Genomic DNA, 24,829 nt, shown 5'->3' with positions numbered 1-24,829 from the left:
AGTCCTCTTGTCCAAAACCAAATCTCCTGCAATGTTTCTGCCAAACAATATGTTCAACTCCCCACAAAGGAAACGCTGCTTTTATTAGGAAAGAGCTTTGCATTTTCTCCGACATTCTCCAGACATCCCATTGTGGCATGCAAATCCGGTGGCCTAAAATCTTCAAGCAAAAAAGCCACCCTGACAAGTATCGTTGGTAAGCTTAATTTGCAGGAAGGCATTTTATGTCCTTTTTGTGCCAGTTTCAGAAATGTTTTTCCTGATGTATCAACATGTATACGAATAGCAATCAGAATCGCTCCTTAGAGGTGTGCTTCCTTTGCTTCATATGACATGGTGTTGTTGCATTTGTTGAGATTCACACTGATAGCCACTGCTTTGGGACACATTCAGAAGTCTTCTTGCCGCAAGCAGTCAGAAATAGAATCTGACGTGGATCGGCAGATTTTCTGAAAAATAGAGCATCAAAATGCTCAACACAGTTGCTGGATAGTGGCATTTCAAATGTATTAACAACTCTTGTGTTTTATCTGGGTTTACCCACAAACAGACCTTGATCCAAAGGTACTTGGTATTACCTGCCACTTCTTGCTTTACAGTGGATATTTAGTAACTTTTCAAACATGCATGAATATATCCCTAACACGTCACGATAGCAGTTGCAATATCATTTTTTCTTTCAAAAAAGTTCTACTTTTATTTTTAAAATACTGTCCTTGAGCTCCAGTCAAGTGGATTTGGCGGTGTTTTTTTTTTTCTAGGAGTACTTATATGCTACCATTTCTTGCTATGAGAGAAAAAATATTCTCTTTTGTCTGGGATAAGCACGATTTTAGGTTTCGGATCACTTGAAGGCCTATTTGAAACCAAGGAGACATGGGTGATGGATTTCCGTGATGGATTTCCGTGATGGATTTCCGTGATGGCTTCTGTGCTCCAGTGGTGCAATCGGTCAGCGCGCGGTACTTATATGGCAGTATCTGTTGAGCAATGCCGAGGTTGTGAGTTCGAGCCTCACCTGGAGCATGCAGTTTCTTGCTTTTTGCCTTTATTCATGGAAAATGTAATCTGCACTTGCACCCTATGGCCTGACAACTTTACAACAGGGCAATAAGCGCCCAAAGAAACTCAAGGTTCTTTCCTCAAGGGTGCTTGAATGAGCTGTCTTTCTGTTACACTGACCACATTCTTTAAATTGTGGACCAGAACAGATAAAGAAAATGTGCGCCTTCTACTTGATGAAAAGAGGTGTGGAGAGCTGCGACATGGCTTTTCTCTTTCAGAAAACTCATTCTTCTGACTTTGTAGCTCAAACCGCTTGCAATTCTGTAGCAAGTTTACAAGGGAAAATAAAAACAAAGATTTTGCCACCCTTACCTTGTAAAGTAAGAGAACGGATGCCTTCTGAAAGAAAAAAAAAGTCTTTGCTGTCATCTAGCGAAAGCCCCAGTGGCCTAATGGATAAGGCACTGGCCTCCTAAGCCAGGGATTGTGGGTTTGTGTCCCATCTGGGGTGTTTGAGATCTTGCTTGACTCTTTCAAGTCACATCTAAAGCAAGGCTTTAGAATAAAACCTTTAGGACTTCCCTTTCCTGTTGCCTTAATTAATATGTGTGCCTTCTCCTAGTAGAACTCAGATTAGTTCAGCAGCATGCTATCAACTGAATGGAAACTTCTGCAAGATGGCTACAAGTCCTCTTGTCCAAAACCAAATCTCCTGCAATGTTTCTGCCAAACAATATGTTCAACTCCCCACAAAGGAAACACTGCTTTTATTAGGAAAGAGCTTTGCATTTTCTCCGACATTCTCCAGACATCCCATTGTGGCATGCAAATCCGGTGGCCTAAAATCTTCAAGCAAAAAAGCCACCCTGACAAGTATCGTTGGTAAGCTTAATTTGCAGGAAGGCATTTTATGTCCTTTTTGTGCCAGTTTCAGAAATGTTTTTCCTGATGTATCAACATGTATACGAATAGCAATCAGAATCGCTCCTTAGAGGTGTGCTTCCTTTGCTTCATATGACATGGTGTTGTTGCATTTGTTGAGATTCACACTGATAGCCACTGCTTTGGGACACATTCAGAAGTCTTCTTGCCGCAAGCAGTCAGAAATAGAATCTGACGTGGATCGGCAGATTTTCTGAAAAATAGAGCATCAAAATGCTCAACACAGTTGCTGGATAGTGGCATTTCAAATGTATTAACAACTCTTGTGTTTTATCTGGGTTTACCCACAAACAGACCTTGATCCAAAGGTACTTGGTATTACCTGCCACTTCTTGCTTTACAGTGGATATTTAGTAACTTTTCAAACATGCATGAATATATCCCTAACACGTCACGATAGCAGTTGCAATATCATTTTTTCTTTCAAAAAAGTTCTACTTTTATTTTTAAAATACTGTCCTTGAGCTCCAGTCAAGTGGATTTGGCGGTGTTTTTTTTTTTCTAGGAGTACTTATATGCTACCATTTCTTGCTATGAGAGAAAAAATATTCTCTTTTGTCTGGGATAAGCACGATTTTAGGTTTCGGATCACTTGAAGGCCTATTTGAAACCAAGGAGACATGGGTGATGGATTTCCGTGATGGCTTCTGTGCTCCTGTGGCGCAATCGGTCAGCGCGCGGTACTTATATGGCAGTATCTGTTGAGCAATGCCGAGGTTGTGAGTTCGAGCCTCACCTGGAGCATGCAGTTTCTTGCTTTTTGCCTTTATTCATGGAAAATGTAATCTGCACTTGCACCCTATGGCCTGACAACTTTACAACAGGGCAATAAGCGCCCAAAGAAACTCAAGGTTCTTTCCTCAAGGGTGCTTGAATGAGCTGTCTTTCTGTTACACTGACCACATTCTTTAAATTGTGGACCAGAACAGATAAAGAAAATGTGCGCCTTCTACTTGATGAAAAGAGGTGTGGAGAGCTGCGACATGGCTTTTCTCTTTCAGAAAACTCATTCTTCTGACTTTGTAGCTCAAACCGCTTGCAATTCTGTAGCAAGTTTACAAGGGAAAATAAAAACAAAGATTTTGCCACACTTACCTTGTAAAGTAAGAGAACAGATGCCTTCTGAAAGAAAAAAAAAGTCTTTGCTGTCATCTAGCGAAAGCCCCAGTGGCCTAATGGATAAGGCACTGGCCTCCTAAGCCAGGGATTGTGGGTTCGAGTCCCCTCTGGGGTGTTTGAGATCTTGCTTGACTCTTTCACGTCACATCTAAAGCAAGGCTTTAGAATAAAACCTTTAGGAGTTCCCTTTCCTGTTGCCTTAATTAATATGCGTGCCTTCTCCTAGTAGAACTCAGATTAGTTCAGCAGCATGCTATCAACTGAATGGAAACTTCTGCAAGATGGCTACAAGTCCTCTTGTCCAAAACCAAATCTCCTGCAATGTTTCTGCCAAACAATATGTTCAACTCCCCACAAAGGAAACGCTGCTTTTATTAGGAAAGAGCTTTGCATTTTCTCCGACATTCTCCAGACATCCCATTGTGGCATGCAAATCCGGTGGCCTAAAATCTTCAAGCAAAAAAGCCACCCTGACAAGTATCGTTGGTAAGCTTAATTTGCAGGAAGGCATTTTATGTCCTTTTTGTGCCAGTTTCAGAAATGTTTTTCCTGATGTATCAACATGTATACGAATAGCAATCAGAATCGCTCCTTAGAGGTGTGCTTCCTTTGCTTCATATGACATGGTGTTGTTGCATTTGTTGAGATTCACACTGATAGCCACTGCTTTGGGACACATTCAGAAGTCTTCTTGCCGCAAGCAGTCAGAAATAGAATCTGACGTGGATCGGCAGATTTTCTGAAAAATAGAGCATCAAAATGCTCAACACAGTTGCTGGATAGTGGCATTTCAAATGTATTAACAACTCTTGTGTTTTATCTGGGTTTACCCACAAACAGACCTTGATCCAAAGGTACTTGGTATTACCTGCCACTTCTTGCTTTACAGTGGATATTTAGTAACTTTTCAAACATGCATGAATATATCCCTAACACGTCACGATAGCAGTTGCAATATCATTTTTTCTTTCAAAAAAGTTCTACTTTTATTTTTAAAATACTGTCCTTGAGCTCCAGTCAAGTGGATTTGGCGGTGTTTTTTTTTTTCTAGGAGTACTTATATGCTACCATTTCTTGCTATGAGAGAAAAAATATTCTCTTTTGTCTGGGATAAGCACGATTTTAGGTTTCGGATCACTTGAAGGCCTATTTGAAACCAAGGAGACATGGGTGATGGATTTCCGTGATGGATTTCCGTGATGGATTTCCGTGATGGCTTCTGTGCTCCAGTGGTGCAATCGGTCAGCGCGCGGTACTTATATGGCAGTATCTGTTGAGCAATGCCGAGGTTGTGAGTTCGAGCCTCACCTGGAGCATGCAGTTTCTTGCTTTTTGCCTTTATTCATGGAAAATGTAATCTGCACTTGCACCCTATGGCCTGACAACTTTACAACAGGGCAATAAGCGCCCAAAGAAACTCAAGGTTCTTTCCTCAAGGGTGCTTGAATGAGCTGTCTTTCTGTTACACTGACCACATTCTTTAAATTGTGGACCAGAACAGATAAAGAAAATGTGCGCCTTCTACTTGATGAAAAGAGGTGTGGAGAGCTGCGACATGGCTTTTCTCTTTCAGAAAACTCATTCTTCTGACTTTGTAGCTCAAACCGCTTGCAATTCTGTAGCAAGTTTACAAGGGAAAATAAAAACAAAGATTTTGCCACCCTTACCTTGTAAAGTAAGAGAACGGATGCCTTCTGAAAGAAAAAAAAAGTCTTTGCTGTCATCTAGCGAAAGCCCCAGTGGCCTAATGGATAAGGCACTGGCCTCCTAAGCCAGGGATTGTGGGTTTGTGTCCCATCTGGGGTGTTTGAGATCTTGCTTGACTCTTTCAAGTCACATCTAAAGCAAGGCTTTAGAATAAAACCTTTAGGACTTCCCTTTCCTGTTGCCTTAATTAATATGTGTGCCTTCTCCTAGTAGAACTCAGATTAGTTCAGCAGCATGCTATCAACTGAATGGAAACTTCTGCAAGATGGCTACAAGTCCTCTTGTCCAAAACCAAATCTCCTGCAATGTTTCTGCCAAACAATATGTTCAACTCCCCACAAAGGAAACACTGCTTTTATTAGGAAAGAGCTTTGCATTTTCTCCGACATTCTCCAGACATCCCATTGTGGCATGCAAATCCGGTGGCCTAAAATCTTCAAGCAAAAAAGCCACCCTGACAAGTATCGTTGGTAAGCTTAATTTGCAGGAAGGCATTTTATGTCCTTTTTGTGCCAGTTTCAGAAATGTTTTTCCTGATGTATCAACATGTATACGAATAGCAATCAGAATCGCTCCTTAGAGGTGTGCTTCCTTTGCTTCATATGACATGGTGTTGTTGCATTTGTTGAGATTCACACTGATAGCCACTGCTTTGGGACACATTCAGAAGTCTTCTTGCCGCAAGCAGTCAGAAATAGAATCTGACGTGGATCGGCAGATTTTCTGAAAAATAGAGCATCAAAATGCTCAACACAGTTGCTGGATAGTGGCATTTCAAATGTATTAACAACTCTTGTGTTTTATCTGGGTTTACCCACAAACAGACCTTGATCCAAAGGTACTTGGTATTACCTGCCACTTCTTGCTTTACAGTGGATATTTAGTAACTTTTCAAACATGCATGAATATATCCCTAACACGTCACGATAGCAGTTGCAATATCATTTTTTCTTTCAAAAAAGTTCTACTTTTATTTTTAAAATACTGTCCTTGAGCTCCAGTCAAGTGGATTTGGCGGTGTTTTTTTTTTTCTAGGAGTACTTATATGCTACCATTTCTTGCTATGAGAGAAAAAATATTCTCTTTTGTCTGGGATAAGCACGATTTTAGGTTTCGGATCACTTGAAGGCCTATTTGAAACCAAGGAGACATGGGTGATGGATTTCCGTGATGGCTTCTGTGCTCCAGTGGCGCAATCGGTCAGCGCGCGGTACTTATATGGCAGTATCTGTTGAGCAATGCCGAGGTTGTGAGTTCGAGCCTCACCTGGAGCATGCAGTTTCTTGCTTTTTGCCTTTATTCATGGAAAATGTAATCTGCACTTGCACCCTATGGCCTGACAACTTTACAACAGGGCAATAAGCGCCCAAAGAAACTCAAGGTTCTTTCCTCAAGGGTGCTTGAATGAGCTGTCTTTCTGTTACACTGACCACATTCTTTAAATTGTGGACCAGAACAGATAAAGAAAATGTGCGCCTTCTACTTGATGAAAAGAGGTGTGGAGAGCTGCGACATGGCTTTTCTCTTTCAGAAAACTCATTCTTCTGACTTTGTAGCTCAAACCGCTTGCAATTCTGTAGCAAGTTTACAAGGGAAAATAAAAACAAAGATTTTGCCACACTTACCTTGTAAAGTAAGAGAACAGATGCCTTCTGAAAGAAAAAAAAAGTCTTTGCTGTCATCTAGCGAAAGCCCCAGTGGCCTAATGGATAAGGCACTGGCCTCCTAAGCCAGGGATTGTGGGTTCGAGTCCCCTCTGGGGTGTTTGAGATCTTGCTTGACTCTTTCACGTCACATCTAAAGCAAGGCTTTAGAATAAAACCTTTAGGAGTTCCCTTTCCTGTTGCCTTAATTAATATGCGTGCCTTCTCCTAGTAGAACTCAGATTAGTTCAGCAGCATGCTATCAACTGAATGGAAACTTCTGCAAGATGGCTACAAGTCCTCTTGTCCAAAACCAAATCTCCTGCAATGTTTCTGCCAAACAATATGTTCAACTCCCCACAAAGGAAACGCTGCTTTTATTAGGAAAGAGCTTTGCATTTTCTCCGACATTCTCCAGACATCCCATTGTGGCATGCAAATCCGGTGGCCTAAAATCTTCAAGCAAAAAAGCCACCCTGACAAGTATCGTTGGTAAGCTTAATTTGCAGGAAGGCATTTTATGTCCTTTTTGTGCCAGTTTCAGAAATGTTTTTCCTGATGTATCAACATGTATACGAATAGCAATCAGAATCGCTCCTTAGAGGTGTGCTTCCTTTGCTTCATATGACATGGTGTTGTTGCATTTGTTGAGATTCACACTGATAGCCACTGCTTTGGGACACATTCAGAAGTCTTCTTGCCGCAAGCAGTCAGAAATAGAATCTGACGTGGATCGGCAGATTTTCTGAAAAATAGAGCATCAAAATGCTCAACACAGTTGCTGGATAGTGGCATTTCAAATGTATTAACAACTCTTGTGTTTTATCTGGGTTTACCCACAAACAGACCTTGATCCAAAGGTACTTGGTATTACCTGCCACTTCTTGCTTTACAGTGGATATTTAGTAACTTTTCAAACATGCATGAATATATCCCTAACACGTCACGATAGCAGTTGCAATATCATTTTTTCTTTCAAAAAAGTTCTACTTTTATTTTTAAAATACTGTCCTTGAGCTCCAGTCAAGTGGATTTGGCGGTGTTTTTTTTTTTCTAGGAGTACTTATATGCTACCATTTCTTGCTATGAGAGAAAAAATATTCTCTTTTGTCTGGGATAAGCACGATTTTAGGTTTCGGATCACTTGAAGGCCTATTTGAAACCAAGGAGACATGGGTGATGGATTTCCGTGATGGATTTCCGTGATGGATTTCCGTGATGGCTTCTGTGCTCCAGTGGCGCAATCGGTCAGCGCGCGGTACTTATATGGCAGTATCTGTTGAGCAATGCCGAGGTTGTGAGTTCGAGCCTCACCTGGAGCATGCAGTTTCTTGCTTTTTGCCTTTATTCATGGAAAATGTAATCTGCACTTGCACCCTATGGCCTGACAACTTTACAACAGGGCAATAAGCGCCCAAAGAAACTCAAGGTTCTTTCCTCAAGGGTGCTTGAATGAGCTGTCTTTCTGTTACACTGACCACATTCTTTAAATTGTGGACCAGAACAGATAAAGAAAATGTGCGCCTTCTACTTGATGAAAAGAGGTGTGGAGAGCTGCGACATGGCTTTTCTCTTTCAGAAAACTCATTCTTCTGACTTTGTAGCTCAAACCGCTTGCAATTCTGTAGCAAGTTTACAAGGGAAAATAAAAACAAAGATTTTGCCACCCTTACCTTGTAAAGTAAGAGAACGGATGCCTTCTGAAAGAAAAAAAAAGTCTTTGCTGTCATCTAGCGAAAGCCCCAGTGGCCTAATGGATAAGGCACTGGCCTCCTAAGCCAGGGATTGTGGGTTTGTGTCCCATCTGGGGTGTTTGAGATCTTGCTTGACTCTTTCAAGTCACATCTAAAGCAAGGCTTTAGAATAAAACCTTTAGGACTTCCCTTTCCTGTTGCCTTAATTAATATGTGTGCCTTCTCCTAGTAGAACTCAGATTAGTTCAGCAGCATGCTATCAACTGAATGGAAACTTCTGCAAGATGGCTACAAGTCCTCTTGTCCAAAACCAAATCTCCTGCAATGTTTCTGCCAAACAATATGTTCAACTCCCCACAAAGGAAACGCTGCTTTTATTAGGAAAGAGCTTTGCATTTTCTCCGACATTCTCCAGACATCCCATTGTGGCATGCAAATCCGGTGGCCTAAAATCTTCAAGCAAAAAAGCCACCCTGACAAGTATCGTTGGTAAGCTTAATTTGCAGGAAGGCATTTTATGTCCTTTTTGTGCCAGTTTCAGAAATGTTTTTCCTGATGTATCAACATGTATACGAATAGCAATCAGAATCGCTCCTTAGAGGTGTGCTTCCTTTGCTTCATATGACATGGTGTTGTTGCATTTGTTGAGATTCACACTGATAGCCACTGCTTTGGGACACATTCAGAAGTCTTCTTGCCGCAAGCAGTCAGAAATAGAATCTGACGTGGATCGGCAGATTTTCTGAAAAATAGAGCATCAAAATGCTCAACACAGTTGCTGGATAGTGGCATTTCAAATGTATTAACAACTCTTGTGTTTTATCTGGGTTTACCCACAAACAGACCTTGATCCAAAGGTACTTGGTATTACCTGCCACTTCTTGCTTTACAGTGGATATTTAGTAACTTTTCAAACATGCATGAATATATCCCTAACACGTCACGATAGCAGTTGCAATATCATTTTTTCTTTCAAAAAAGTTCTACTTTTATTTTTAAAATACTGTCCTTGAGCTCCAGTCAAGTGGATTTGGCGGTGTTTTTTTTTTTCTAGGAGTACTTATATGCTACCATTTCTTGCTATGAGAGAAAAAATATTCTCTTTTGTCTGGGATAAGCACGATTTTAGGTTTCGGATCACTTGAAGGCCTATTTGAAACCAAGGAGACATGGGTGATGGATTTCCGTGATGGCTTCTGTGCTCCAGTGGCGCAATCGGTCAGCGCGCGGTACTTATATGGCAGTATCTGTTGAGCAATGCCGAGGTTGTGAGTTCGAGCCTCACCTGGAGCATGCAGTTTCTTGCTTTTTGCCTTTATTCATGGAAAATGTAATCTGCACTTGCACCCTATGGCCTGACAACTTTACAACAGGGCAATAAGCGCCCAAAGAAACTCAAGGTTCTTTCCTCAAGGGTGCTTGAATGAGCTGTCTTTCTGTTACACTGACCACATTCTTTAAATTGTGGACCAGAACAGATAAAGAAAATGTGCGCCTTCTACTTGATGAAAAGAGGTGTGGAGAGCTGCGACATGGCTTTTCTCTTTCAGAAAACTCATTCTTCTGACTTTGTAGCTCAAACCGCTTGCAATTCTGTAGCAAGTTTACAAGGGAAAATAAAAACAAAGATTTTGCCACACTTACCTTGTAAAGTAAGAGAACAGATGCCTTCTGAAAGAAAAAAAAAGTCTTTGCTGTCATCTAGCGAAAGCCCCAGTGGCCTAATGGATAAGGCACTGGCCTCCTAAGCCAGGGATTGTGGGTTCGAGTCCCCTCTGGGGTGTTTGAGATCTTGCTTGACTCTTTCACGTCACATCTAAAGCAAGGCTTTAGAATAAAACCTTTAGGAGTTCCCTTTCCTGTTGCCTTAATTAATATGCGTGCCTTCTCCTAGTAGAACTCAGATTAGTTCAGCAGCATGCTATCAACTGAATGGAAACTTCTGCAAGATGGCTACAAGTCCTCTTGTCCAAAACCAAATCTCCTGCAATGTTTCTGCCAAACAATATGTTCAACTCCCCACAAAGGAAACGCTGCTTTTATTAGGAAAGAGCTTTGCATTTTCTCCGACATTCTCCAGACATCCCATTGTGGCATGCAAATCCGGTGGCCTAAAATCTTCAAGCAAAAAAGCCACCCTGACAAGTATCGTTGGTAAGCTTAATTTGCAGGAAGGCATTTTATGTCCTTTTTGTGCCAGTTTCAGAAATGTTTTTCCTGATGTATCAACATGTATACGAATAGCAATCAGAATCGCTCCTTAGAGGTGTGCTTCCTTTGCTTCATATGACATGGTGTTGTTGCATTTGTTGAGATTCACACTGATAGCCACTGCTTTGGGACACATTCAGAAGTCTTCTTGCCGCAAGCAGTCAGAAATAGAATCTGACGTGGATCGGCAGATTTTCTGAAAAATAGAGCATCAAAATGCTCAACACAGTTGCTGGATAGTGGCATTTCAAATGTATTAACAACTCTTGTGTTTTATCTGGGTTTACCCACAAACGGACCTTGATCCAAAGGTACTTGGTATTACCTGCCACTTCTTGCTTTACAGTGGATATTTAGTAACTTTTCAAACATGCATGAATATATCCCTAACACGTCACGATAGCAGTTGCAATATCATTTTTTCTTTCAAAAAAGTTCTACTTTTATTTTTAAAATACTGTCCTTGAGCTCCAGTCAAGTGGATTTGGCGGTGTTTTTTTTTTTCTAGGAGTACTTATATGCTACCATTTCTTGCTATGAGAGAAAAAATATTCTCTTTTGTCTGGGATAAGCACGATTTTAGGTTTCGGATCACTTGAAGGCCTATTTGAAACCAAGGAGACATGGGTGATGGATTTCCGTGATGGCTTCTGTGCTCCAGTGGCGCAATCGGTCAGCGCGCGGTACTTATATGGCAGTATCTGTTGAGCAATGCCGAGGTTGTGAGTTCGAGCCTCACCTGGAGCATGCAGTTTCTTGCTTTTTGCCTTTATTCATGGAAAATGTAATCTGCACTTGCACCCTATGGCCTGACAACTTTACAACAGGGCAATAAGCGCCCAAAGAAACTCAAGGTTCTTTCCTCAAGGGTGCTTGAATGAGCTGTCTTTCTGTTACACTGACCACATTCTTTAAATTGTGGACCAGAACAGATAAAGAAAATGTGCGCCTTCTACTTGATGAAAAGAGGTGTGGAGAGCTGCGACATGGCTTTTCTCTTTCAGAAAACTCATTCTTCTGACTTTGTAGCTCAAACCGCTTGCAATTCTGTAGCAAGTTTACAAGGGAAAATAAAAACAAAGATTTTGCCACCCTTACCTTGTAAAGTAAGAGAACGGATGCCTTCTGAAAGAAAAAAAAAGTCTTTGCTGTCATCTAGCGAAAGCCCCAGTGGCCTAATGGATAAGGCACTGGCCTCCTAAGCCAGGGATTGTGGGTTTGTGTCCCATCTGGGGTGTTTGAGATCTTGCTTGACTCTTTCAAGTCACATCTAAAGCAAGGCTTTAGAATAAAACCTTTAGGACTTCCCTTTCCTGTTGCCTTAATTAATATGTGTGCCTTCTCCTAGTAGAACTCAGATTAGTTCAGCAGCATGCTATCAACTGAATGGAAACTTCTGCAAGATGGCTACAAGTCCTCTTGTCCAAAACCAAATCTCCTGCAATGTTTCTGCCAAACAATATGTTCAACTCCCCACAAAGGAAACGCTGCTTTTATTAGGAAAGAGCTTTGCATTTTCTCCGACATTCTCCAGACATCCCATTGTGGCATGCAAATCCGGTGGCCTAAAATCTTCAAGCAAAAAAGCCACCCTGACAAGTATCGTTGGTAAGCTTAATTTGCAGGAAGGCATTTTATGTCCTTTTTGTGCCAGTTTCAGAAATGTTTTTCCTGATGTATCAACATGTATACGAATAGCAATCAGAATCGCTCCTTAGAGGTGTGCTTCCTTTGCTTCATATGACATGGTGTTGTTGCATTTGTTGAGATTCACACTGATAGCCACTGCTTTGGGACACATTCAGAAGTCTTCTTGCCGCAAGCAGTCAGAAATAGAATCTGACGTGGATCGGCAGATTTTCTGAAAAATAGAGCATCAAAATGCTCAACACAGTTGCTGGATAGTGGCATTTCAAATGTATTAACAACTCTTGTGTTTTATCTGGGTTTACCCACAAACGGACCTTGATCCAAAGGTACTTGGTATTACCTGCCACTTCTTGCTTTACAGTGGATATTTAGTAACTTTTCAAACATGCATGAATATATCCCTAACACGTCACGATAGCAGTTGCAATATCATTTTTTCTTTCAAAAAAGTTCTACTTTTATTTTTAAAATACTGTCCTTGAGCTCCAGTCAAGTGGATTTGGCGGTGTTTTTTTTTTTCTAGGAGTACTTATATGCTACCATTTCTTGCTATGAGAGAAAAAATATTCTCTTTTGTCTGGGATAAGCACGATTTTAGGTTTCGGATCACTTGAAGGCCTATTTGAAACCAAGGAGACATGGGTGATGGATTTCCGTGATGGCTTCTGTGCTCCAGTGGCGCAATCGGTCAGCGCGCGGTACTTATATGGCAGTATCTGTTGAGCAATGCCGAGGTTGTGAGTTCGAGCCTCACCTGGAGCATGCAGTTTCTTGCTTTTTGCCTTTATTCATGGAAAATGTAATCTGCACTTGCACCCTATGGCCTGACAACTTTACAACAGGGCAATAAGCGCCCAAAGAAACTCAAGGTTCTTTCCTCAAGGGTGCTTGAATGAGCTGTCTTTCTGTTACACTGACCACATTCTTTAAATTGTGGACCAGAACAGATAAAGAAAATGTGCGCCTTCTACTTGATGAAAAGAGGTGTGGAGAGCTGCGACATGGCTTTTCTCTTTCAGAAAACTCATTCTTCTGACTTTGTAGCTCAAACCGCTTGCAATTCTGTAGCAAGTTTACAAGGGAAAATAAAAACAAAGATTTTGCCACCCTTACCTTGTAAAGTAAGAGAACGGATGCCTTCTGAAAGAAAAAAAAAGTCTTTGCTGTCATCTAGCGAAAGCCCCAGTGGCCTAATGGATAAGGCACTGGCCTCCTAAGCCAGGGATTGTGGGTTTGTGTCCCATCTGGGGTGTTTGAGATCTTGCTTGACTCTTTCAAGTCACATCTAAAGCAAGGCTTTAGAATAAAACCTTTAGGACTTCCCTTTCCTGTTGCCTTAATTAATATGTGTGCCTTCTCCTAGTAGAACTCAGATTAGTTCAGCAGCATGCTATCAACTGAATGGAAACTTCTGCAAGATGGCTACAAGTCCTCTTGTCCAAAACCAAATCTCCTGCAATGTTTCTGCCAAACAATATGTTCAACTCCCCACAAAGGAAACGCTGCTTTTATTAGGAAAGAGCTTTGCATTTTCTCCGACATTCTCCAGACATCCCATTGTGGCATGCAAATCCGGTGGCCTAAAATCTTCAAGCAAAAAAGCCACCCTGACAAGTATCGTTGGTAAGCTTAATTTGCAGGAAGGCATTTTATGTCCTTTTTGTGCCAGTTTCAGAAATGTTTTTCCTGATGTATCAACATGTATACGAATAGCAATCAGAATCGCTCCTTAGAGGTGTGCTTCCTTTGCTTCATATGACATGGTGTTGTTGCATTTGTTGAGATTCACACTGATAGCCACTGCTTTGGGACACATTCAGAAGTCTTCTTGCCGCAAGCAGTCAGAAATAGAATCTGACGTGGATCGGCAGATTTTCTGAAAAATAGAGCATCAAAATGCTCAACACAGTTGCTGGATAGTGGCATTTCAAATGTATTAACAACTCTTGTGTTTTATCTGGGTTTACCCACAAACAGACCTTGATCCAAAGGTACTTGGTATTACCTGCCACTTCTTGCTTTACAGTGGATATTTAGTAACTTTTCAAACATGCATGAATATATCCCTAACACGTCACGATAGCAGTTGCAATATCATTTTTTCTTTCAAAAAAGTTCTACTTTTATTTTTAAAATACTGTCCTTGAGCTCCAGTCAAGTGGATTTGGCGGTGTTTTTTTTTTTCTAGGAGTACTTATATGCTACCATTTCTTGCTATGAGAGAAAAAATATTCTCTTTTGTCTGGGATAAGCACGATTTTAGGTTTCGGATCACTTGAAGGCCTATTTGAAACCAAGGAGACATGGGTGATGGATTTCCGTGATGGCTTCTGTGCTCCAGTGGCGCAATCGGTCAGCGCGCGGTACTTATATGGCAGTATCTGTTGAGCAATGCCGAGGTTGTGAGTTCGAGCCTCACCTGGAGCATGCAGTTTCTTGCTTTTTGCCTTTATTCATGGAAAATGTAATCTGCACTTGCACCCTATGGCCTGACAACTTTACAACAGGGCAATAAGCGCCCAAAGAAACTCAAGGTTCTTTCCTCAAGGGTGCTTGAATGAGCTGTCTTTCTGTTACACTGACCACATTCTTTAAATTGTGGACCAGAACAGATAAAGAAAATGTGCGCCTTCTACTTGATGAAAAGAGGTGTGGAGAGCTGCGACATGGCTTTTCTCTTTCAGAAAACTCATTCTTCTGACTTTGTAGCTCAAACCGCTTGCAATTCTGTAGCAAGTTTACAAGGGAAAATAAAAACAAAGATTTTGCCACACTTACCTTGTAAAGTAAGAGAACAGATGCCTTCTGAAAGAAAAAAAAAGTCTTTGCTGTCATCTAGCGAAAGCCCCAGTGGCCTAATGGATAAGGCACTGGCCTCCTAAGCCAGGGATTGTGGGTTCGAGTCCCCTCTGGGGTGTTTGAGATCTTGCTTGACTCTTTCACGTCACATCTAAAGCAAGGCTTTAGAATAAAACCTTTAGGAGTTCCCTTTCCTGTTGCCTTAATTAATATGCGTGCCTTCTCCTAGTAGAACTCAGATTAGTTCAGCAGCATGCTATCAACTGAATGGAAACTTCTGCAAGATGGCTACAAGTCCTCTTGTCCAAAACCAAATCTCCTGCAATGTTTCTGCCAAACAATATGTTCAACTCCCCACAAAGGAAACGCTGCTTTTATTAGGAAAGAGCTTTGCATTTTCTCCGACATTCTCCAGACATCCCATTGTGGCATGCAAATCCGGTGGCCTAAAATCTTCAAGCAAAAAAGCCACCCTGACAAGTATCGTTGGTAAGCTTAATTTGCAGGAAGGCATTTTATGTCCTTTTTGTGCCAGTTTCAGAAATGTTTTTCCTGATGTATCAACATGTATACGAATAGCAATCAGAATCGCTCCTTAGAGGTGTGCTTCCTTTGCTTCATATGACATGGTGTTGTTGCATTTGTTGAGATTCACACTGATAGCCACTGCTTTGGGACACATTCAGAAGTCTTCTTGCCGCAAGCAGTCAGAAATAGAATCTGACGTGGATCGGCAGATTTTCTGAAAAATAGAGCATCAAAATGCTCAACACAGTTGCTGGATAGTGGCATTTCAAATGTATTAACAACTCTTGTGTTTTATCTGGGTTTACCCACAAACAGACCTTGATCCAAAGGTACTTGGTATTACCTGCCACTTCTTGCTTTACAGTGGATATTTAGTAACTTTTCAAACATGCATGAATATATCCCTAACACGTCACGATAGCAGTTGCAATATCATTTTTTCTTTCAAAAAAGTTCTACTTTTATTTTTAAAATACTGTCCTTGAGCTCCAGTCAAGTGGATTTGGCGGTGTTTTTTTTTTTCTAGGAGTACTTATATGCTACCATTTCTTGCTATGAGAGAAAAAATATTCTCTTTTGTCTGGGATAAGCACGATTTTAGGTTTCGGATCACTTGAAGGCCTATTTGAAACCAAGGAGACATGGGTGATGGATTTCCGTGATGGATTTCCGTGATGGATTTCCGTGATGGCTTCTGTGCTCCAGTGGCGCAATCGGTCAGCGCGCGGTACTTATATGGCAGTATCTGTTGAGCAATGCCGAGGTTGTGAGTTCGAGCCTCACCTGGAGCATGCAGTTTCTTGCTTTTTGCCTTTATTCATGGAAAATGTAATCTGCACTTGCACCCTATGGCCTGACAACTTTACAACAGGGCAATAAGCGCCCAAAGAAACTCAAGGTTCTTTCCTCAAGGGTGCTTGAATGAGCTGTCTTTCTGTTACACTGACCACATTCTTTAAATTGTGGACCAGAACAGATAAAGAAAATGTGCGCCTTCTACTTGATGAAAAGAGGTGTGGAGAGCTGCGACATGGCTTTTCTCTTTCAGAAAACTCATTCTTCTGACTTTGTAGCTCAAACCGCTTGCAATTCTGTAGCAAGTTTACAAGGGAAAATAAAAACAAAGATTTTGCCACCCTTACCTTGTAAAGTAAGAGAACGGATGCCTTCTGAAAGAAAAAAAAAGTCTTTGCTGTCATCTAGCGAAAGCCCCAGTGGCCTAATGGATAAGGCACTGGCCTCCTAAGCCAGGGATTGTGGGTTTGTGTCCCATCTGGGGTGTTTGAGATCTTGCTTGACTCTTTCAAGTCACATCTAAAGCAAGGCTTTAGAATAAAACCTTTAGGACTTCCCTTTCCTGTTGCCTTAATTAATATGTGTGCCTTCTCCTAGTAGAACTCAGATTAGTTCAGCAGCATGCTATCAACTGAATGGAAACTTCTGCAAGATGGCTACAAGTCCTCTTGTCCAAAACCAAATCTCCTGCAATGTTTCTGCCAAACAATATGTTCAACTCCCCACAAAGGAAACGCTGCTTTTATTAGGAAAGAGCTTTGCATTTTCTCCGACATTCTCCAGACATCCCATTGTGGCATGCAAATCCGGTGGCCTAAAATCTTCAAGCAAAAAAGCCACCCTGACAAGTATCGTTGGTAAGCTTAATTTGCAGGAAGGCATTTTATGTCCTTTTTGTGCCAGTTTCAGAAATGTTTTTCCTGATGTATCAACATGTATACGAATAGCAATCAGAATCGCTCCTTAGAGGTGTGCTTCCTTTGCTTCATATGACATGGTGTTGTTGCATTTGTTGAGATTCACACTGATAGCCACTGCTTTGGGACACATTCAGAAGTCTTCTTGCCGCAAGCAGTCAGAAATAGAATCTGACGTGGATCGGCAGATTTTCTGAAAAATAGAGCATCAAAATGCTCAACACAGTTGCTGGATAGTGGCATTTCAAATGTATTAACAACTCTTGTGTTTTATCTGGGTTTACCCACAAACAGACCTTGATCCAAAGGTACTTGGTATTACCTGCCACTTCTTGCTTTACAGTGGATATTTAGTAACTTTTCAAACATGCATGAATATATCCCTAACACGTCACGATAGCAGTTGCAATATCATTTTTTCTTTCAAAAAAGTTCTACTTTTATTTTTAAAATACTGTCCTTGAGCTCCAGTCAAGTGGATTTGGCGGTGTTTTTTTTTTCTAGGAGTACTTATATGCTACCATTTCTTGCTATGAGAGAAAAAATATTCTCTTTTGTCTGGGATAAGCACGATTTTAGGTTTCGGATCACTTGAAGGCCTATTTGAAACCAAGGAGACATGGGTGATGGATTTCCGTGATGGATTTCCGTGATGGATTTCCGTGATGGCTTCTGTGCTCCAGTGGCGCAATCGGTCAGCGCGCGGTACTTATATGGCAGTATCTGTTGAGCAATGCCGAGGTTGTGAGTTCGAGCCTCACCTGGAGCATGCAGTTTCTTGCTTTTTGCCTTTATTCATGGAAAATGTAATCTGCACTTGCACCCTATGGCCTGACAACTTTACAACAGGGCAATAAGCGCCCAAAGAAACTCAAGGTTCTTTCCTCAAGGGTGCTTGAATGAGCTGTCTTTCTGTTACACTGACCACATTCTTTAAATTGTGGACCAGAACAGATAAAGAAAATGTGCGCCTTCTACTTGATGAAAAGAGGTGTGGAGAGCTGCGACATGGCTTTTCTCTTTCAGAAAACTCATTCTTCTGACTTTGTAGCTCAAACCGCTTGCAATTCTGTAGCAAGTTTACAAGGGAAAATAAAAACAAAGATTTTGCCACCCTTACCTTGTAAAGTAAGAGAACGGATGCCTTCTGAAAGAAAAAAAAAGTCTTTGCTGTCATCTAGCGAAAGCCCCAGTGGCCTAATGGATAAGGCACTGGCCTCCTAAGCCAGGGATTGTGGGTTTGTGTCCCATCTGGGGTGTTTGAGATCTTGCTTGACTCTTTCAAGTCACATCTAAAGCAAGGCTTTAGAATAAAACCTTTAGGACTTCCCTTTCCTGTTGCCTTAATTAATATGTGTGCCTTCTCCTAGTAGAACTCAGATTAGTTCAGCAGCATGCTATCAACTGAATGGAAACTTCTGCAAGATGGCTACAAGTCCTCTTGTCCAAAACCAAATCTCCTGCAATGTTTCTGCCAAACAATATGTTCAACTCCCCACAAAGGAAACGCTGCTTTTATTAGGAAAGAGCTTTGCATTTTCTCCGACATTCTCCAGACATCCCATTGTGGCATGCAAATCCGGTGGCCTAAAATCTTCAAGCAAAAAAGCCACCCTGACAAGTATCGTTGGTAAGCTTAATTTGCAGGAAGGCATTTTATGTCCTTTTTGTGCCAGTTTCAGAAATGTTTTTCCTGATGTATCAACATGTATACGAATAGCAATCAGAATCGCTCCTTAGAGGTGTGCTTCCTTTGCTTCATATGACATGGTGTTGTTGCATTTGTTGAGATTCACACTGATAGCCACTGCTTTGGGACACATTCAGAAGTCTTCTTGCCGCAAGCAGTCAGAAATAGAATCTGACGTGGATCGGCAGATTTTCTGAAAAATAGAGCATCAAAATGCTCAACACAGTTGCTGGATAGTGGCATTTCAAATGTATTAACAACTCTTGTGTTTTATCTGGGTTTACCCACAAACAGACCTTGATCCAAAGGTACTTGGTATTACCTGCCACTTCTTGCTTTACAGTGGATATTTAGTAACTTTTCAAACATGCATGAATATATCCCTAACACGTCACGATAGCAGTTGCAATATCATTTTTTCTTTCAAAAAAGTTCTACTTTTATTTTTAAAATACTGTCCTTGAGCTCCAGTCAAGTGGATTTGGCGGTGTTTTTTTTTTTCTAGGAGTACTTATATGCTACCATTTCTTGCTATGAGAGAAAAAATATTCTCTTTTGTCTGGGATAAGCACGATTTTAGGTTTCGGATCACTTGAAGGCCTATTTGAAACCAAGGAGACATGGGTGATGGATTTCCGTGATGGCTTCTGTGCTCCAGTGGCGCAATCGGTCAGCGCGCGGTACTTATATGGCAGTATCTGTTGAGCAATGCCGAGGTTGTGAGTTCGAGCCTCACCTGGAGCATGCAGTTTCTTGCTTTTTGCCTTTATTCATGGAAAATGTAATCTGCACTTGCACCCTATGGCCTGACAACTTTACAACAGGGCAATAAGCGCCCAAAGAAACTCAAGGTTCTTTCCTCAAGGGTGCTTGAATGAGCTGTCTTTCTGTTACACTGACCACATTCTTTAAATTGTGGACCAGAACAGATAAAGAAAATGTGCGCCTTCTACTTGATGAAAAGAGGTGTGGAGAGCTGCGACATGGCTTTTCTCTTTCAGAAAACTCATTCTTCTGACTTTGTAGCTCAAACCGCTTGCAATTCTGTAGCAAGTTTACAAGGGAAAATAAAAACAAAGATTTTGCCACACTTACCTTGTAAAGTAAGAGAACAGATGCCTTCTGAAAGAAAAAAAAAGTCTTTGCTGTCATCTAGCGAAAGCCCCAGTGGCCTAATGGATAAGGCACTGGCCTCCTAAGCCAGGGATTGTGGGTTCGAGTCCCCTCTGGGGTGTTTGAGATCTTGCTTGACTCTTTCACGTCACATCTAAAGCAAGGCTTTAGAATAAAACCTTTAGGAGTTCCCTTTCCTGTTGCCTTAATTAATATGCGTGCCTTCTCCTAGTAGAACTCAGATTAGTTCAGCAGCATGCTATCAACTGAATGGAAACTTCTGCAAGATGGCTACAAGTCCTCTTGTCCAAAACCAAATCTCCTGCAATGTTTCTGCCAAACAATATGTTCAACTCCCCACAAAGGAAACGCTGCTTTTATTAGGAAAGAGCTTTGCATTTTCTCCGACATTCTCCAGACATCCCATTGTGGCATGCAAATCCGGTGGCCTAAAATCTTCAAGCAAAAAAGCCACCCTGACAAGTATCGTTGGTAAGCTTAATTTGCAGGAAGGCATTTTATGTCCTTTTTGTGCCAGTTTCAGAAATGTTTTTCCTGATGTATCAACATGTATACGAATAGCAATCAGAATCGCTCCTTAGAGGTGTGCTTCCTTTGCTTCATATGACATGGTGTTGTTGCATTTGTTGAGATTCACACTGATAGCCACTGCTTTGGGACACATTCAGAAGTCTTCTTGCCGCAAGCAGTCAGAAATAGAATCTGACGTGGATCGGCAGATTTTCTGAAAAATAGAGCATCAAAATGCTCAACACAGTTGCTGGATAGTGGCATTTCAAATGTATTAACAACTCTTGTGTTTTATCTGGGTTTACCCACAAACAGACCTTGATCCAAAGGTACTTGGTATTACCTGCCACTTCTTGCTTTACAGTGGATATTTAGTAACTTTTCAAACATGCATGAATATATCCCTAACACGTCACGATAGCAGTTGCAATATCATTTTTTCTTTCAAAAAAGTTCTACTTTTATTTTTAAAATACTGTCCTTGAGCTCCAGTCAAGTGGATTTGGCGGTGTTTTTTTTTTTCTAGGAGTACTTATATGCCACCATTTCTTGCTATGAGAGAAAAAATATTCTCTTTTGTCTGGGATAAGCACGATTTTAGGTTTCGGATCACTTGAAGGCCTATTTGAAACCAAGGAGACATGGGTGATGGATTTCCGTGATGGCTTCTGTGCTCCAGTGGCGCAATCGGTCAGCGCGCGGTACTTATATGGCAGTATCTGTTGAGCAATGCCGAGGTTGTGAGTTCGAGCCTCACCTGGAGCATGCAGTTTCTTGCTTTTTGCCTTTATTCATGGAAAATGTAATCTGCACTTGCACCCTATGGCCTGACAACTTTACAACAGGGCAATAAGCGCCCAAAGAAACTCAAGGTTCTTTCCTCAAGGGTGCTTGAATGAGCTGTCTTTCTGTTACACTGACCACATTCTTTAAATTGTGGACCAGAACAGATAAAGAAAATGTGCGCCTTCTACTTGATGAAAAGAGGTGTGGAGAGCTGCGACATGGCTTTTCTCTTTCAGAAAACTCATTCTTCTGACTTTGTAGCTCAAAGCGCTTGCAATTCTGTAGCAAGTTTACAAGGGAAAATAAAAACAAAGATTTTGCCACCCTTACCTTGTAAAGTAAGAGAACGGATGCCTTCTAAAAGAAAAAAAAAGTCTTTGCTGTCATCTAGCGAAAGCCCCAGTGGCCTAATGGATAAGGCACTGGCCTCCTAAGCCAGGGATTGTGGGTTCGAGTCCCATCTGGGGTGTTTGAGATCTTGCTTGACTCTTTCAAGTCACATCTAAAGCAAGGCTTTAGAATAAAACCTTTAGGACTTCCCTTTCCTGTTGCCTTAATTAATATGCGTGCCTTCTCCTAGTAGAACTCAGATTAGTTCAGCAGCATGCTATCAACTGAATGGAAACTTCTGCAAGATGGCTACAAGTCCTCTTGTCCAAAACCAAATCTCCTGCAATGTTTCTGCCAAACAATATGTTCAACTCCCCACAAAGGAAACGCTGCTTTTATTAGGAAAGAGCTTTGCATTTTCTCCGACATTCTCCAGACATCCCATTGTGGCATGCAAATCCGGTGGCCTAAAATCTTCAAGCAAAAAAGCCACCCTGACAAGTATCGTTGGTAAGCTTAATTTGCAGGAAGGCATTTTATGTCCTTTTTGTGCCAGTTTCAGAAATGTTTTTCCTGATGTATCAACATGTATACGAATAGCAATCAGAATCGCTCCTTAGAGGTGTGCTTCCTTTGCTTCATATGACATGGTGTTGTTGCATTTGTTGAGATTCACACTGATAGCCACTGCTTTGGGACACATTCAGAAGTCTTCTTGCCGCAAGCAGTCAGAAATAGAATCTGACGTGGATCGGCAGATTTTCTGAAAAATAGAGCATCAAAATGCTCAACACAGTTGCTGGATAGTGGCATTTCAAATGTATTAACAACTCTTGTGTTTTATCTGGGTTTACCCACAAACGGACCTTGATCCAAAGGTACTTGGTATTACCTGCCACTTCTTGCTTTACAGTGGATATTTAGTAACTTTTCAAACATGCATGAATATATCCCTAACACGTCACGATAGCAGTTGCAATATCATTTTTTCTTTCAAAAAAGTTCTACTTTTATTTTTAAAATACTGTCCTTGAGCTCCAGTCAAGTGGATTTGGCGGTGTTTTTTTTTTTCTAGGAGTACTTATATGCTACCATTTCTTGCTATGAGAGAAAAAATATTCTCTTTTGTCTGGGATAAGCACGATTTTAGGTTTCGGATCACTTGAAGGCCTATTTGAAACCAAGGAGACATGGGTGATGGATTTCCGTGATGGCTTCTGTGCTCCAGTGGCGCAATCGGTCAGCGCGCGGTACTTATATGGCAGTATCTGTTGAGCAATGCCGAGGTTGTGAGTTCGAGCCTCACCTGGAGCATGCAGTTTCTTGCTTTTTGCCTTTATTCATGGAAAATGTAATCTGCACTTGCACCCTATGGCCTGACAACTTTACAACAGGGCAATAAGCGCCCAAAGAAACTCAAGGTTCTTTCCTCAAGGGTGCTTGAATGAGCTGTCTTTCTGTTACACTGACCACATTCTTTAAATTGTGGACCAGAACAGATAAAGAAAATGTGCGCCTTCTACTTGATGAAAAGAGGTGTGGAGAGCTGCGACATGGCTTTTCTCTTTCAGAAAACTCATTCTTCTGACTTTGTAGCTCAAAGCGCTTGCAATTCTGTAGCAAGTTTACAAGGGAAAATAAAAACAAAGATTTTGCCACCCTTACCTTGTAAAGTAAGAGAACGGATGCCTTCTAAAAGAAAAAAAAAGTCTTTGCTGTCATCTAGCGAAAGCCCCAGTGGCCTAATGGATAAGGCACTGGCCTCCTAAGCCAGGGATTGTGGGTTCGAGTCCCATCTGGGGTGTTTGAGATCTTGCTTGACTCTTTCAAGTCACATCTAAAGCAAGGCTTTAGAATAAAACCTTTAGGACTTCCCTTTCCTGTTGCCTTAATTAATATGCGTGCCTTCTCCTAGTAGAACTCAGATTAGTTCAGCAGCATGCTATCAACTGAATGGAAACTTCTGCAAGATGGCTACAAGTGCTCTTGTCCAAAACCAAATCTCCTGCAATGTTTCTGCCAAACAATATGTTCAACTCCCCACAAAGGAAACGCTGCTTTTATTAGGAAAGAGCTTTGCATTTTCTCCGACATTCTCCAGACATCCCATTGTGGCATGCAAATCCGGTGGCCTAAAATCTTCAAGCAAAAAAGCCACCCTGACAAGTATCGTTGGTAAGCTTAATTTGCAGGAAGGCATTTTATGTCCTTTTTGTGCCAGTTTCAGAAATGTTTTTCCTGATGTATCAACATGTATACGAATAGCAATCAGAATCGCTCCTTAGAGGTGTGCTTCCTTTGCTTCATATGACATGGTGTTGTTGCATTTGTTGAGATTCACACTGATAGCCACTGCTTTGGGACACATTCAGAAGTCTTCTTGCCGCAAGCAGTCAGAAATAGAATCTGACGTGGATCGGCAGATTTTCTGAAAAATAGAGCATCAAAATGCTCAACACAGTTGCTGGATAGTGGCATTTCAAATGTATTAACAACTCTTGTGTTTTATCTGGGTTTACCCACAAACGGACCTTGATCCAAAGGTACTTGGTATTACCTGCCACTTCTTGCTTTACAGTGGATATTTAGTAACTTTTCAAACATGCATGAATATATCCCTAACACGTCACGATAGCAGTTGCAATATCATTTTTTCTTTCAAAAAAGTTCTACTTTTATTTTTAGAATACTGTCCTTGAGCTCCAGTCAAGTGGATTTGGCGGTGTTTTTTTTTTTCTAGGAGTACTTATATGCTACCATTTCTTGCTATGAGAGAAAAAATATTCTCTTTTGTCTGGGATAAGCACGATTTTAGGTTTCGGATCACTTGAAGGCCTATTGGAAACCAAGGAGACATGGGTGATGGATTTCCGTGATGGCTTCTGTGCTCCAGTGGCGCAATCGGTCAGCGCGCGGTACTTATATGGCAGTATCTGTTGAGCAATGCCGAGGTTGTGAGTTCGAGCCTCACCTGGAGCATGCAGTTTCTTGCTTTTTGCCTTTATTCATGGAAAATGTAATCTGCACTTGCACCCTATGGCCTGACAACTTTACAACAGGGCAATAAGCGCCCAAAGAAACTCAAGGTTCTTTCCTCAAGGGTGCTTGAATGAGCTGTCTTTCTGTTACACTGACCACATTCTTTAAATTGTGGACCAGAACAGATAAAGAAAATGTGCGCCTTCTACTTGATGAAAAGAGGTGTGGAGAGCTGCGACATGGCTTTTCTCTTTCAGAAAACTCATTCTTCTGACTTTGTAGCTCAAACCGCTTGCAATTCTGTAGCAAGTTTACAAGGGAAAATAAAAACAAAGATTTTGCCACCCTTACCTTGTAAAGTAAGAGAACGGATGCCTTCTGAAAGAAAAA

At 41.3% G+C, this 24,829-nt stretch overlaps 22 non-coding genes across 22 annotated transcripts; all 22 read left to right on the top strand.

Moving 5' to 3' along the window:
• Positions 1-933: 933 nt before the first annotated feature.
• On the top strand, positions 934-1,026 carry TRNAI-UAU (transfer RNA isoleucine (anticodon UAU)). Its single transcript is given in 2 exon segments — positions 934-971; positions 991-1,026. It is a non-coding gene; the product is annotated as a tRNA-Ile (tRNA).
• A 1,572-nt stretch (positions 1,027-2,598) lies between these two features.
• TRNAI-UAU (transfer RNA isoleucine (anticodon UAU)) lies at positions 2,599-2,691 on the top strand. Its single transcript is given in 2 exon segments — positions 2,599-2,636; positions 2,656-2,691. It is a non-coding gene; the product is annotated as a tRNA-Ile (tRNA).
• A 417-nt stretch (positions 2,692-3,108) lies between these two features.
• On the top strand, positions 3,109-3,181 carry TRNAR-CCU (transfer RNA arginine (anticodon CCU)). The gene has a single exon. It is a non-coding gene; the product is annotated as a tRNA-Arg (tRNA).
• A 1,108-nt stretch (positions 3,182-4,289) lies between these two features.
• Positions 4,290-4,382, top strand: TRNAI-UAU (transfer RNA isoleucine (anticodon UAU)). The gene is given in 2 exon segments: positions 4,290-4,327; positions 4,347-4,382. It is a non-coding gene; the product is annotated as a tRNA-Ile (tRNA).
• A 1,572-nt stretch (positions 4,383-5,954) lies between these two features.
• Positions 5,955-6,047, top strand: TRNAI-UAU (transfer RNA isoleucine (anticodon UAU)). The gene is given in 2 exon segments: positions 5,955-5,992; positions 6,012-6,047. It is a non-coding gene; the product is annotated as a tRNA-Ile (tRNA).
• Positions 6,048-6,464: 417 nt separating this feature from the next.
• Positions 6,465-6,537, top strand: TRNAR-CCU (transfer RNA arginine (anticodon CCU)). Its single transcript has one exon. It is a non-coding gene; the product is annotated as a tRNA-Arg (tRNA).
• A 1,108-nt stretch (positions 6,538-7,645) lies between these two features.
• On the top strand, positions 7,646-7,738 carry TRNAI-UAU (transfer RNA isoleucine (anticodon UAU)). The gene is given in 2 exon segments: positions 7,646-7,683; positions 7,703-7,738. It is a non-coding gene; the product is annotated as a tRNA-Ile (tRNA).
• Positions 7,739-9,310: 1,572 nt separating this feature from the next.
• TRNAI-UAU (transfer RNA isoleucine (anticodon UAU)) lies at positions 9,311-9,403 on the top strand. The gene is given in 2 exon segments: positions 9,311-9,348; positions 9,368-9,403. It is a non-coding gene; the product is annotated as a tRNA-Ile (tRNA).
• A 417-nt stretch (positions 9,404-9,820) lies between these two features.
• On the top strand, positions 9,821-9,893 carry TRNAR-CCU (transfer RNA arginine (anticodon CCU)). The gene has a single exon. It is a non-coding gene; the product is annotated as a tRNA-Arg (tRNA).
• Positions 9,894-10,975: 1,082 nt separating this feature from the next.
• Positions 10,976-11,068, top strand: TRNAI-UAU (transfer RNA isoleucine (anticodon UAU)). The gene is given in 2 exon segments: positions 10,976-11,013; positions 11,033-11,068. It is a non-coding gene; the product is annotated as a tRNA-Ile (tRNA).
• Positions 11,069-12,640: 1,572 nt separating this feature from the next.
• TRNAI-UAU (transfer RNA isoleucine (anticodon UAU)) lies at positions 12,641-12,733 on the top strand. Its single transcript is given in 2 exon segments — positions 12,641-12,678; positions 12,698-12,733. It is a non-coding gene; the product is annotated as a tRNA-Ile (tRNA).
• Positions 12,734-14,305: 1,572 nt separating this feature from the next.
• On the top strand, positions 14,306-14,398 carry TRNAI-UAU (transfer RNA isoleucine (anticodon UAU)). Its single transcript is given in 2 exon segments — positions 14,306-14,343; positions 14,363-14,398. It is a non-coding gene; the product is annotated as a tRNA-Ile (tRNA).
• A 417-nt stretch (positions 14,399-14,815) lies between these two features.
• On the top strand, positions 14,816-14,888 carry TRNAR-CCU (transfer RNA arginine (anticodon CCU)). Its single transcript has one exon. It is a non-coding gene; the product is annotated as a tRNA-Arg (tRNA).
• Positions 14,889-15,996: 1,108 nt separating this feature from the next.
• Positions 15,997-16,089, top strand: TRNAI-UAU (transfer RNA isoleucine (anticodon UAU)). The gene is given in 2 exon segments: positions 15,997-16,034; positions 16,054-16,089. It is a non-coding gene; the product is annotated as a tRNA-Ile (tRNA).
• Positions 16,090-17,686: 1,597 nt separating this feature from the next.
• TRNAI-UAU (transfer RNA isoleucine (anticodon UAU)) lies at positions 17,687-17,779 on the top strand. Its single transcript is given in 2 exon segments — positions 17,687-17,724; positions 17,744-17,779. It is a non-coding gene; the product is annotated as a tRNA-Ile (tRNA).
• A 1,572-nt stretch (positions 17,780-19,351) lies between these two features.
• On the top strand, positions 19,352-19,444 carry TRNAI-UAU (transfer RNA isoleucine (anticodon UAU)). Its single transcript is given in 2 exon segments — positions 19,352-19,389; positions 19,409-19,444. It is a non-coding gene; the product is annotated as a tRNA-Ile (tRNA).
• A 417-nt stretch (positions 19,445-19,861) lies between these two features.
• Positions 19,862-19,934, top strand: TRNAR-CCU (transfer RNA arginine (anticodon CCU)). The gene has a single exon. It is a non-coding gene; the product is annotated as a tRNA-Arg (tRNA).
• Positions 19,935-21,016: 1,082 nt separating this feature from the next.
• TRNAI-UAU (transfer RNA isoleucine (anticodon UAU)) lies at positions 21,017-21,109 on the top strand. Its single transcript is given in 2 exon segments — positions 21,017-21,054; positions 21,074-21,109. It is a non-coding gene; the product is annotated as a tRNA-Ile (tRNA).
• A 417-nt stretch (positions 21,110-21,526) lies between these two features.
• On the top strand, positions 21,527-21,599 carry TRNAR-CCU (transfer RNA arginine (anticodon CCU)). Its single transcript has one exon. It is a non-coding gene; the product is annotated as a tRNA-Arg (tRNA).
• A 1,082-nt stretch (positions 21,600-22,681) lies between these two features.
• TRNAI-UAU (transfer RNA isoleucine (anticodon UAU)) lies at positions 22,682-22,774 on the top strand. The gene is given in 2 exon segments: positions 22,682-22,719; positions 22,739-22,774. It is a non-coding gene; the product is annotated as a tRNA-Ile (tRNA).
• A 417-nt stretch (positions 22,775-23,191) lies between these two features.
• TRNAR-CCU (transfer RNA arginine (anticodon CCU)) lies at positions 23,192-23,264 on the top strand. The gene has a single exon. It is a non-coding gene; the product is annotated as a tRNA-Arg (tRNA).
• Positions 23,265-24,346: 1,082 nt separating this feature from the next.
• TRNAI-UAU (transfer RNA isoleucine (anticodon UAU)) lies at positions 24,347-24,439 on the top strand. Its single transcript is given in 2 exon segments — positions 24,347-24,384; positions 24,404-24,439. It is a non-coding gene; the product is annotated as a tRNA-Ile (tRNA).
• Positions 24,440-24,829: the final 390 nt, after the last annotated feature.

This window comes from Lithobates pipiens, unplaced genomic scaffold (genome assembly GCF_037356315.1).
Source record: "Lithobates pipiens isolate NorthernLeopardFrog02 unplaced genomic scaffold, aLitPip1_a1.2 Scaffold_8, whole genome shotgun sequence".
In the NCBI taxonomy this organism is placed as follows: domain Eukaryota; kingdom Metazoa; phylum Chordata; class Amphibia; order Anura; family Ranidae; genus Lithobates; species Lithobates pipiens.
Note: the sequence above shows the minus strand (reverse complement) of the source record. Positions and strands in the feature narration are given on the sequence as shown.